This window comes from Panthera onca, chromosome C2, assembly GCF_046562875.1.
Source record: "Panthera onca isolate mPanOnc1 chromosome C2, mPanOnc1 haplotype 2, whole genome shotgun sequence".
In the NCBI taxonomy this organism is placed as follows: Eukaryota; Metazoa; Chordata; class Mammalia; order Carnivora; family Felidae; genus Panthera; species Panthera onca.
This window is the reverse complement of record NC_138347.1, coordinates 83,599,379-83,612,905: the sequence shown is the minus strand read 5'-3', so window position 1 is coordinate 83,612,905 and position 13,527 is coordinate 83,599,379.

Here is a 13,527-nt window from a genome sequence, read left to right as displayed (position 1 = left end):
CTCCCTCTCTCTCTGCCCCTCCCCCATTCATGCTCTGTCTCTCTCTGTCTCAAAAATAAATAAACATTAAAAAAAAAAAAAGTGCCTTGGGAATCATTGCTCTAATGATAAAGTTAGTACCGTGGAGCCATTCACTAAGCCTGGTTTTCTGAAAAGTGCTAGTTGGTACACTTAGACTAGGCTTAGTGGCAACATAACATGAAAATAAATTTTAAAACCAACCGTGTTTAAATGCCAGCTTTAACATTTACTACATGTATGTCTTTGGGTAAGGTATTTAACTTTTCTGAACTTTGGTTTCCCCCCTTCCCACTTAGGCTTGGTTTGAGGAATAAATTAGAATGTAAAACATTCAGCACAGTACTTGGCAATGGTGCTTAATCAGGGATGCTAGTAATTAATAGCTTTGAGATTTCACTCATTCATTTATTCATTTATTTATTTGACAAACATTGGAATCCTTGATGTAGATTAGGCAGAATGTTCCTTGCTGGGATTGCATTAATGAATGTGGCAGTGCCTGTTCTTTTTTTTTTTTTTTTAAGTTTATTTATTTTTGAGAGACAGAGAAAGAGAGAGAGAGAGAGAGCTAGTGGGGGGAGGGGCAGAGAGGGATTGAAAGAGAGAGAGAATCCCAAGCAGGCTCCACACGGTCAGTATGGAGGCCAATGAAGAGTTCGAACTCATGAACCATGAGATCATGATCTGAGCCAAAGTCAGATGCTTAACCAGCTGAGCCACTGAGGCTCCCCGACAGTCCCTGTTCTTAAGGTTTAGAGACTGACAGGGTCGGCAGACATGTGAACAGATCAATTCTGTATAGCGTGATAGAGGTAGTTACAGACATTCCACTTACTGAGAACTGTGTAAATGGGAATAAAGAATCATCATTTTCCAGGGTAAAGAGATTTTACGGTCTCTTCTTTCCAATTGTGCCAAGCACTGGGAAAGGTGCTGAGGGACTAATACATCAAATAAGATAGTCCCTGTCCTCCAGAAGCTTTCTGTCAAGTGAGAAAATGCATAGCAATCAGGGAAGGGCTGCTTGTTGAGACAGGGAAATAGCATTACACTAATGTCCTAGTTTTTGTTTTGTTTTATTTTGAAAGTAGTCTCCACACTCCACATGGGGCTTGAACTCACAACCCTGAGATCAAGGGTCTCATGCTCCACCAACTGAGCCAACCCGGAGCTCCCTAACCCCCTAATCTGTTGCATTTTCCACTTAACTTGTAGCTTCCACATACCTACCATTCAACATGTTATTTATAGCAAATTTGGCATCTGACTTACAGTCTTGCTCTTTCGTTTTGATTTCTGCCATTATCCTGGGTCATTTCAGCATTTAGAACCTGTCCCTTTGCTCTCACCTCACAATATTTCGACCTCTAGTCAATAGATCTTCACCCCCACTCAGTCCAGTAACTCACAAAGCCTTGCCTTAGATTGTTCCATCACCAGAATTATTCTTCCTATGAAACCTTAACCTCTAAAGCTTTTCTGTCTTTTGCCACGCCTTCCCTTCCTTCCTCTCTCATTCCGTGACTTTCCCTGTGACCTTTTCCAGATCGCCATCTTCCAACATTTCTTCATGCAGCCCCTGGGTTGCCCACTCTCCCTGCCCAGCCTATTCCACAGTTGTAATGTTGTTCCAACCACTCTCACCAGCATTCAAAATCTGCTCACCCTTTTGATCTCCCATCCCACTTTAAATCAACCCAGTTATTGGCCTTCTCTGCTCCTACTCCCAAGCTGCTGAGTACTGATAGAGAAAATCAATTCGCTACAAACTAATACCTCTGAAATGTGATTGCCAACCTCAACTGAGCAGGATACTCTTGGCAAACCAGTGCTCCTATGCTCTCTTTGTTCCTTTACAACAGCTCATTCCCCACTCTCCTGGAGTACTGTACTGTCTTCACTTGTGTTCTCAGCAACTGATCTTGCTCTTTCCTTCAAAGACTGAAAGACATGAAGTAGAATCTCTCTCCACATCTTGCCCTCCCAGACTTATTTCCCATCCTCTCTCCTTCATGATTTAGGTATCTGTCCTTCATCTAAACCCTGAATCCCCCTTGTCCAGCATTTTAGGGACTTCCCTCTACCTCCCTCTCTGATTTTCAACTTCTTTCACTGAGTACTTTCCCATAGCATTTAAAAATACTGTAGCCTCTCTCGTTTTTAAAATCCTTTCTGCAGGGCTCCTGGGTGGTTCATTTGGTCAAGTTTCTGACTCTTGGTTTTGGCTCAGGTCATGAATTCTCTACTCCTGAGTTCACACCCCACATCAGGTTCTGTGCTAACAGCGTGGAGTCTGCTTTGGATTCTCTGTCTCCCTCTCTTTCTGCCTCTCCCCTGCTTACACTCTCTCTCTCTCTGTCTCAAAAATAAATAAACATTTAAAATCCTTTCTGCAGCTCTCAATTCCATTCTAACTACACCTTCTTTTTAAAAAATCTCTCCTTTCAGGGAGCCTGGCTGGTTCAGTTGGTGGAAAATGCAACTTTTGATCTTGGGGTGTGAGTTCAAGCCCCACGTTGGGCATAGAGATTACTAAAAAATATAAAAATGAAAAATTTAAATCTCTCCTTTGCCTCATTTCTTACTGCAGTCTGGCTCATATCACTACAGAAATCACACTTGCTAAGAGTTCTAATTACATTTTGTTGCTAAATCCACAAGTCTCTATTTTATTTAACTCGTATAAATTTGATGTTCTTAATTACATTTTTTCTATCTTGGCTGTAGTCATACTTTCCCTTTTACTTCTTCTTCATGTTCTCTTCCTCCACCTCTGCCCTAAATCCCCAATCAGCAGGATTTCTTCTTACCTTGCAGATAATTATCCTGGATAATTTTATAAATGTAAATTCTATGGCTCTAGTAATGACTGTATTTAATGACTTCTAAATCTAAATATTCAGTCAATATACTTGTATCCAAATGCCTTTTTTAAAAATTTAATATATATACTTTAGATAAGCTCTTCACCTAACATGGGGTTTGAACTTACCCCCACAAGATCAAGAGTTGTGTGCCCTACCAACTGCCCCAACCAGGTGCCCCTACTTGTATCCAAATGTCTTTTAGAAATTTCAACTTGAGGGGCGCCTGGGTGGCTCAGTCGGTTAAGCGGCTGACTTCGGCTCAGGTCATGATCTCACGGTTGGTGAGTTCGAGCCCCGCGTCAGGCTCTGTGCTGACAGCTCAGAGCCTGGAGCCTGTTTCAGATTCTGTATCTCCCTCTCCCTGACCCTCCCCTGTTCATGCTTTGTCTCTCTCTGTCTGAAAAATAAATAAACGTTAAAAAAAATTTTTTTTTAAAGAAATTTCAACTTGAGAGGCACCTGGGTGGTTCGGTGGATTAAACTTCTGACTCTTGATTTCGGCTCAGGTCATGATCTTATAGTTGGTGACATCGAGCCCACATCAGGCTCTGCACTAACAGTGCAGTGCTTAGGATTCTCTCTCTCCCTCTCTCTCTCTGCCCCTCTCCCATTCTCTCTCTCTCAAAAATAAACAAACACTTTAAAAAAAAAAAAAAAAAGAAATTTCTACCCGAATCCTTAATATGGGACTACTAGCAGTGAAACTCTAGAATCTCTTTCTCCAAAAGTACTCATTTATCTTGTATTCTCTCTTCTGCAACAGATAGCAACAAAATTGACTGCATTTCAAAGCCAGAAATCTAGGAGTAATTTTTTCTGCTATTCAATCATGCATTCAAATATCAATTGAGTACCTATCTTATGCCAGGAACTCTACCTCTTTGATATCTCAATCTATCTATCCATCCATCAACCTTTCTATCCTCCATACCAATGTCTTAGTTCAGGCCTTCATCGTCTCTTGTGTGGAAGAGACTCCCAAATGATTTGCCTAAGATCAAAGTTGGCATATCACTAAAACCAACTCTATCTGAATAAGGAATTTATCAGAAGGCAGTAGAGGCTCACAGAATCAATCAATGAGAGAACCAAGTATCAGACTTGGAAAATAGGCAGAAACTGAGGCAGCTCCAAAGAGTCATGAAGCAGGACACACAACAGTGATCTTTAAGCAGAAATAATCTGGATAGAACATCCCTGCCCATCCAACACAACTGCTAACGGATTTATGTTTACCTCACTTACTCCTTGATTGAAATCCTTGGTGGAAACAATCAATTGATTGATACTAGTTCGTACACCTAGCTGGCTGCTAAGGGCCAGGGAGAAACATCTGAATTCTTTAGGGAGAGGAAGGCATTGCTACCTGCCAAAATAAATACAATATGGAATTCCCCAAGTCTTGGGGGACAGGGGGTAGCGGAGAGGAATGCTTCATGGGCTTACCCATCTCTGTGAACTGGCTTTCTTCTCCTGGAATGCCTGTCCTCCAGCTATCTCTCTCATTCTCTGAAAGACTTTAGATTTAATTTCCTCAGGAGAACTCCCATAACCGTCCTCCTCCCACCTCAGTCTGAGTTAGATGAGCTCTTGTGTATCCCCATTACCACCTTCATATATCTCTGTCATGGTACTTTTCTATTTGACACTTTACCTCCCTTTCCCAGGTTATGGACTCTTTAAAATTAGGAACCATTTCTTATTTGATGAGTTCCAAGGATCTAGCCAAGAATCCAGTCCAACGGAAATGATCAGCTGGGGTAAGATGCCTTAGTGGGTAGTGTTGGAAAGCCCCAGGTCATTGAAAATTGAGAAGAGAGAAAAGAAGGTTGAGTGCCAGTGACAAAGGACCTATTTTGAATTTGCCTAGAGCTGAAAAATCTCATCAATATATGTTAAATCATGTTCCTAATGGTTTCCTAACATCCTACATAACAGTGACTTTCCCTGACCTTATAATTAGGTTTTGGGCTTCTGTCTAAATTTAGGTTTACAGCAACCCTTTCCTTGCATCTGAGTTCCAGCTCAAATGCTGCCTCTTCTATAAAGCCTTTCCTGATTTTCCAAGGGGATTTATTCTTCTCTCCTTGAGGGCAAGGACCAAGTCTGTCTTTATTAACCTTACTCTTCCTAGGACTTGGCAAAGTGCCTGGCACAGAGTAGGTAATGAATGTTTATGTATGACTGACAATCACTATGCGAAGCATAAAGGGTAAGTTGAAAAGCAAAGGAATAGAGAAGCTATAAAGCCTCCAAAATTCTTTTTTTTTTTTTTTTAATTTTTTTTTTTCAACGTTTTTTATTTATTTTTGGGACAGAGAGAGACAGAGCATGAACGGGGGAGGGGCAGAGAGAGAGGGAGACACAGAATCGGAAACAGGCTCCAGGCTCCGAGCCATCGGCCCAGAGCCTGACGCGGGGCTCGAACTCACGGACCGCGAGATCGTGACCTGGCTAAAGTCGGAGGCTTAACCGACTGCGCCACCCAGGCGCCCCTAAAGCCTCCAAAATTCTTTAGTGGCCCCAGGTTTAGTTCACAGCTACTGTCTCTCACTTGTTATGCTAACTGGAAGTCCTAATTGATTGCCACTCAATCTTCTATTCCTGACTTACTCTGCTACTGCTATCCCTACCCCCCCTCCCAAATATCCCTATCCCCACAGCTGCAATGATCCCATTTTCATCAAAATGTTATAAATTACTCCCAGAATTGTAAAGAGTTTTGTGGACCCACACCCCAGCAAAACAACTATAATTGGTGAAAATGATTAAGAAAAACAACAACATTTAAAGTCTCTGGAAATTGTCCTGAGGGTATATAGCAAGTGATGAAACATTTATTCAAGAAAATCTACTAAAATTTAGTAAGAACAGATAGATTCTGTAGCACTTAAGCCACTCATTCTCAAACTCACCCCCCCCCCCCCCAAATCAATGAGACACAAGCTATACTTCCAGTGGGTATGGTCAAGAGGTGGGGCTCACCCCAGCTGCCAATCAAGGATATCTTCTTGGGAAGGGCAGGTCACCAGCATTCCTCATCCCCCACATCCCTGTTGACTAGGCTAATTTCCAGGTAAGTGTCACCGAGAGGTCAAGGCACCCTTCAACCAGCCAGCCCCCAATGGTATGTTAGTTTCAGTGAAAAAAAAGGCATATCAAGCAGACCAGAGACTAACACCCTAGCCCAACACTCTGCTTGTAAAACTGACTGACTTTATTTTAAACAAAGTGTGGGGAAGTTCAAGCCCAACGAGTCTCACAGTTTGTGGGTTCAAGCCCTGTGTCTGGCTTCATGCTGATAGCACAGAGCCTGCTTGGGATCCTCTCTTCCCCTCCCCCTGTCATGTGTGTGCGCTCACGCTCGCTCTCTCTCTCTCTCTCTCTCTCTCTCTCTCAATCTCAAAATTAATTAATTAATTAATTAATTAAAAATAAAATAAAGTAAGTTGTTTCAAAAATGGGCAAAAGATTTGAATAGATACTTCTCCAAGGAAGATAAACAAATGGTCAACAAGCACATGAAAATATGCTCAATATTATATTATTCATTATTAGGGAAATGAAAATCAAAACCACTATGATATAGTACTTCATATTTACTAGAATGACTATAATCAAAAAGACAGATTCTTTTTAGTTTAAATAAGTTGAATTTTTTAAAAAAGTCAAATAATGACAAATGTTGGCAAGGATGTGGAAAAAATGGTATCCTCATCTGGCTGCTGCTGAGTATTTAAAATAATGCACCTCCTTTAGAAAACAGTGTGGCAGTTCCTCAAAACTTTAAACCCAGAGTTACCATATAACCTCGCAATTCCACTCCTAAGCATAGAACCAGAGAAATGAAAACATATGTCCGCACAAGAACTGATACATCCAATGTTCATAACAACATTATTAATAAGAGCCAAAAGGCGGAAGCAACTCAAGTGTCTATAAACTCAAGAATGGAGAAATAAAAAGTGGTATATCCATACAATGAGATTTTACTCAGGAATAAAGAGAAGGGAAGCACTTATTCGTGCTACAGCATGGATGATTTTTAAAACATTACCCTAAAGGGGCTCATGGGTGGCTCAGTTGGTTAAACGTCTGACTTTAGCTCAGGTCATGATCTCGCAGTCTATGATTTCCAGCCACCGCATCGGGCTCTGTGCTGACAGCTCAGAGCCTGGAGCCCACTTTGGATTCCATGTCTCCCTCTCTCTCTGCCCCTCCCCCATTCGTGCTCTGTCTCTCTCTGTCTCTCAAAAAATAAAAGAAAATAAAGCTAAAAATTAAAAAAAAAAAATGACCTTTAAATAAATAATAAAACATTACTCTTATCTAGGGCACCTGGCTGGCTGGCTCAGTCAATAGAGCATGCGACTCTTGATGTCAGGATTGTGAGTTCAAGCCCCACATTGGGTGTAGAGATTACTTAAAAAATAAAATCTTAAAAAATATATACAAATAAAAACATTATGCTAAGTGAAAGAAGCCAGTCACAGAGGCTACCTATTGTGCGATTCCATTCCTGTGAAACATCCAGAGTGGATACAGAGACAGAGGTAAATTGGTGGTGGCCTGGAGTTGAGGTGCCAGGGCAGGGCAGGGGGTGGGAATAGAGAGTGACTGCTGATGGGCATGCAGCTCATTGAGCGGGTGTATGATACATTTTAAAACTGATGGTGGTGATGGCTGCACACTTCTGTGAATATATTAAAAAGCACCAAATTGTGCACTTTAAATGGGTTAATTATGTGGTATATGAATTACATCTCAACAAAGCTGTCATATTTTTAAAATTTATATAAACTCTTTCTTTCGAGAAGCCCATCCTACCCAAAATTGCTGTCAGAACTAGAGTTGACAGTGAGAAAGTTTCTTCCTTTTTTTTTTTGATGTTTATTTATTTTTGAAAGAGACAGAGAGAGAGAGTGGGGGAGGGGCAGAGAGAGAGAGGGAAACACAGAATCCGAAGCAGGCTCCAGGCTTTGAGCTGTCAGCTCAAACCCATGAACCATGAGATCGTCACCTGAGCCAAAGTCGGAAGCTCAATGGACTGAGCCACCAAGGCGCCCCAGTTCTTCCTTGTTTTTATCCTTGAAGTCCAGAGACTTTGCCCTGCTCAGCATTTCCTTACATGGATAAGGAGACAGACCTATGGATGGATAATTACAATGCTACGTGTGAAGACCTGTAACAGAGAGACAATTGGTATAGCACAGCAAGCACAGGGTTTTTTAAGCCAGATGGTCCTAGGTTTGAATCCCAGCTCTGCCTACTACCAACCTCCACTTCCTCTACAAATTGTGTGCAATAATAATGAGCCATGGCACTGCTGAAGGAATCAAAGGAAATACTGTCATCAAACCATCTGTCGCAATGCCTAGCATGAGGCCCTGCCCAGCAGGGCTTCTCACACTTCTTTATGCAAGGGAATCACCTGAGGATCCTGTTAAATTGCAAATTCTGATTCAGTAGGTCTGGGGTGAAGCCTGAGAGTCTGCATTTCTAACAAGCTCCCAGTGATGCTCCTAGTGTTTGTTGAGGACCAATTTAAGTAGCAAGACTATAAAGTACCCTACGTATAAAGTGCCAAGGAGTATAGAGGAGGAAGCAGCAAATTAATTACTTCTTCAAGAAAATAGAAGGCCTTGGGGCACATGGGTGGCTCAGTTGGTTAAGCAGCCAACTTCAGCTCAGGTCATGATCTCACAGTCTGTGGGTTCAAGCCCTGCGTCAGGCTCCATGCTGACAGCTCAGAGCCTCGAGCTGCTTCAGTTCTGTGTCTCCCTCTCTCTCTCTGCCCCTTCCCCCGCTCTCAAAAATGAATAAACATTAAAAAAAATTTTTTTAAAAGAAAAGAAAAAGAAAATAGATGGTCAGAGCTGGACTTTCCTTGAAGAATTGGTAAGGGAATTTGTCAGGAATGAGAAGGACAGATTGCATTCCAGGCAGGAGAGGGAATGAGTTAAGACCTTAGCTTTCCATAGAAGTGGAAGGTGACTTTGGAAAGAATTTCAGGAATGTGGTGAGCAGCAGCCAGAAACTGGGAAAGTAGATTGTAAATGGTCTTAAACCTGATGCTAATGAGTTTTAATTTTAACCTAGGCCAGTGGTTCTCAAATTATGGCCCTTGATCAGCATCATCCCCCAATTTGTTAGAAATGCACGTTTTAGGGGGTGGCTGGCTGGCTCAGTGGGTAGAGCATGTGACTCTTGATCTCAGTTTAAGCCCCACATTGGGTGTGGAGCCTAGTTAAAAAGAGAGAAAAAAAAAAAGAAATGCACATTTTAGGACCCACCCCAGACCTATGGAATAAGATACACAGGAGAAGGGCCCACCAATCTGTGTTTGAACAAGTCCTGCAGTTAATGCTGATTGCTAAAATTTGAGAACCGCTAGCCCAGGGTAATGGGGGTGAGGCACTGGGAGGCCCCTTAAATGGCAGAGTGAGGTGGTCAGATTTGTGTTGTAGAAAGTTGGCTTGGCAGCTGAGATGCATTTGATGAGAAGAGCAAGATGGCAACACAACCAGTGAGGAGGTGTGGGAATCCAGGTGAGAGAAAGTGGGACCTGGCCCAGGATGATGGCTGAGGGAGGAAAGAAGAGAGACCTGGCCTAAGAATTAAGAAGGTAGACTCAGTAACACCTGGAGACCAACTGGATGAGATCTGTGAGGGTAAATGCAGAATAGAAGATTCCAAAGTTTCTATCTTAGATAACTGAGTGGTTGGTGAAAAAATGAATTAAACTGTGGATAGACTGAATTTGCTTCAGGGCCACTCAAGGGGAAATGTCTTAAAGGTACTTGAAAATAAATATTTAAGAAAATAATGGCCCAGGTTCAGAACAGAGGCCTAAATTCATGGTCAAGATTTGAAACTCATTGGTACGTAATGGGCAGTTCAACCTGTACCTTTGGGGAAACTTATTCAAGAAATGAGAACAGACCAATGACAGAAGATCTAGAAACCTCAGTATTTAGGCATTGGCAGAGAAAGAGGAGGTTGGGATAGAAATTGAGAAAGAATTATCAAAGAAGTTGATGAGAATAAGGAAAGAAACACATTGAAGAAATCTCATGTGTCATACAGGAATGTCCTTGGCTAGAAATAATAGAAAACCTGGCAACAAGTTGTTTAAGCAAATGATATTTTTCTCACAAAGCAAGTTGGCGGTCTAGACCTGGTACAGAGACTCAATACTATCCTTAAAGACGCAGACTCCTGCTTTCTTTCTGTGCTACCATTTTTAAGGTTTTGGCTTATAATCTTATATTTGAAGGATGGCTGCTGGACCTTCAGGAATCACATCCAAATTTAGAGGGACAGAAGGGCAAAGGCAAAACTAGCTACAACTCTCCTCCTTCTTTGGGAGTCTCTTTTCATTCACTGAACTATGGATTCATCTTGTTGGCTACTGAGCCACATGGTCATTCCTGGCTGCAGGGGATGGTAAAAAATTGAGTGTTCAACCTTCCAGCTTCTATAGAAGAAGACAAGGGATTGTGGGTAGGGAATGAATGTGAAGTGTGCTAAGTTGTTTTGTATGTCATCTACTGAAGGAGAAGACAGGGTGACAAAAGGGGAAGAGGATAGGCACAGCTTCTTATGCCTTTGTTGTTGCATAAATAAATCTTTTGTGCAAAATGTAAATGTAAACATTGTACAAGCAGTATACAGTTAAGGGTCAAAGAAAAGTTTTCCCAACTATTATACCCAATACTATCGTGTTTTGTTTTGTTGCTTTGTTTTTTTACTTTGACGCAGACTGCGTGGGGGCACCGGGTGGCTCTGTCGGTTAAGAGTCGAACTCTTGATTTCCACTCAGGTCATAATCTCACCATTCATGAGTAAGAGCCCTGCGCTGGGCTCTGCGCTGACAGCTCAGAGCCTGCTTGGCGTTCTCTCTCTCTCCCTCTCTCTCAGCTCCTCCCGCCCTCCCCCCTCCTCAAAATAAATAAATAAACTTTAAAAAAAGAAAAAAAACCAGACTGCCTGAATTTTGGGCCATGAATTCATTGTATACACAAACTCTGCTCAGATTCTCCACTTGGTCTTTTCTACAATGAATACAATACAAAACAGCAGGGAAAATTCCCTGACAGTTTCTCCTCCTTTTGTTCCTTTTATAATGTGAACAATTCTTCTCTAGGCACATTTATGACTGTTCCGACATTATATGTTGCTTAGTTGGAGAACACCAAATCTGGATGCATTTACTCTGAACATATGAATAAGGCATTTTATAAGCATAGGAGGAGAAACATAATGGTCATACAACATAAGAGATTGGAGATGTTTGGAGAATAAAAGTTATTACCCATGTGGTTTGTATCACTGCCAAGGTCAATTTGTAGAAGATTGCTCTTCTGAAATTGCTCAACTGATATCTCCGACTCACTTGCATTGGAGGAACTGAGAACTGATTACAGGGGCAACATCCCCAAATCTGCCACTGTGAAGGCAGATTAAGACTTCTAACATCAGGGTCAACAGGATAGCACTCTCAGCAGCAATTGATTTTTGAAAACTGATATATGCAATATTCTTTGTTTTGGCTCAGGCAAGGCCGCCAGAGGCCTCTTATACTTGGGGATGAGGGCTATTTACAGTCAGGATTATACCTCTTGACTAAGGGCATTTGGGGGCATTTCTAGAACAGATGGATCATAAAATAGAAAGCCAGGAAACATCCTGATAAAAACTAGCAGAGGATAATACACATCAATATCATCAAGGAAATTAAAGGTTATTAAAAATTCTGTCAGAAAATAAGCTCAGCACCAGTGTCATTATTTATCTTTCATAACAGAGAGCTGTAGTATAGAAGTTCATTTCAAAAACATTAAACAATAATGAAAATATCTCAGTATTGTATTACCTGGACACCTAAAAGCTAATTAAAGACAAGGAAATGTAACCAAAATAAAATCAGAAGTCTTTAGGCTTTAAAAACTTGCCCTGAGGTTCAAGTAGAATTATTTTGGCAGAGTACCTGGGTGGTTCAGGTGGTTAAGTGTCCCACTCTTGGTTTCAGTTCAGGTCATGATCTCATGGTTTGTGAGTTTGAGCCCCACATCAGACTCTGCATGGACAATACAGAACCTGCTTGGGATTCTCTCCCTCTCCCTCTGACTCTCCCCTGCTCATGCGCTCACTCTCTCTCTCTCTCTCTCTCAAGAATAAAAAAAAAAGTTAAAAAATAAGAACTATTTTGTACATTCCCCTTTTTACATGATCTATATTCCACCTAAACCGACTCATATTGGTTGGTTGGAAATTTTGTATTTTTTTTGCCTTTACCTTTACAAGTAATTTTCAGAAATTTTTAACCTATGCTCGGAGACTACTCAAAAAAAGGTTTTTTAATATTTATTTATTTTTAAGAGACAGAGAGACAGAGTGTGAGTGGGGAAGGGGCAGAGAGAGAGAGAGAGAGAGAGGGAGATACAGAATCTGAAGCAGGCTCCAGGCTCTGAGCTGTCAGCACAGAGCCTGATGCAGGGCTTGAACCCACCAGCCATGAGATCATGACCTGAGCTGAAGTAAGACGCCCAACTGACTGAGCCACCCAGGCACCCCTCAGAGACTTCTTTTTAAAAAATAATAATTAAAAAAAACCTTTATTGAGATACAATAAAATTTACAATGAACATTCATGTACAAATTTTATGTAGACGTATGCTTTCACTTCTTTTCAATATTTGCCTGGGAGAGTAACTGCTGGGTCATATGGTAACTCTGTGTTTAACATTTTGAGGAACTGCCAAGCTGTTTGCCAAAGTGGCTACACACCCTTTTACATTCCCATCAGCAATGTATGAGAGTTCCAATTTCTCCACATTTAGGGTTCCAAGTAAAGCCACATTTAGAGGCTTTATTTTTATGTGAAACAAACACAGAGGACCCAACCACCAGTTCCAGTCATAGAAAGTTTCCTTTCAGGGCAAAAAGAAAAAATTTTTTGCCTTTTTTTGCATGAATGAAAACATGTCTTGCATCATCTTCCCCATTCCCAAAGTTTGTATTCCATGGTAACTGCATAATCCACACAGAGTAGAAGCACTAAGGGTTCCTGGTGGCTTAATTGGTGGAACACGCAACTCTTGATCTCAGGGTTGTGAGTTTGAGCCCCATGCTGGGTGTAGAGATTATGTAAAAATAAAATCTTGAAAAAAAAAAAGCACACTACCTGATTTCTTTTGGGTTATGATACGGTCCAATAAGATCTAAAAGGATGGGACGTAGTTTTGCCAAAATTCAAATAGGCCAACCAGACATTTGGTTTCTTGTTTGGGGATAGTCTTTTATTTATTTATTTTTATTTATTAATGATTTTTTATTCTTGGGGCGCTTGGCTAGCTCAGTCAGAAGAGCATGTGACCCTTGATCTTGGGGTCATGAGTTCGAACCCCACATTGGGTGTAGAGTTTCCTTAAATGAATACAAATTTTTTAAAAAATATATTTTTTAAAATGTTTATTTATTTTTGAGAGAGGGAGAGACAGAGCGCAAGCAGGGAAGGGGCAGAGAGAGGGGGAGACACAGATTCCCAGGTCGGCTCCAGGCTCTGAGCTGTCAGCACAGAGCCCCATCACAGGGTTTGAACTCATTGACTGTGAGATCATGACCTGAGCCAAAGTCG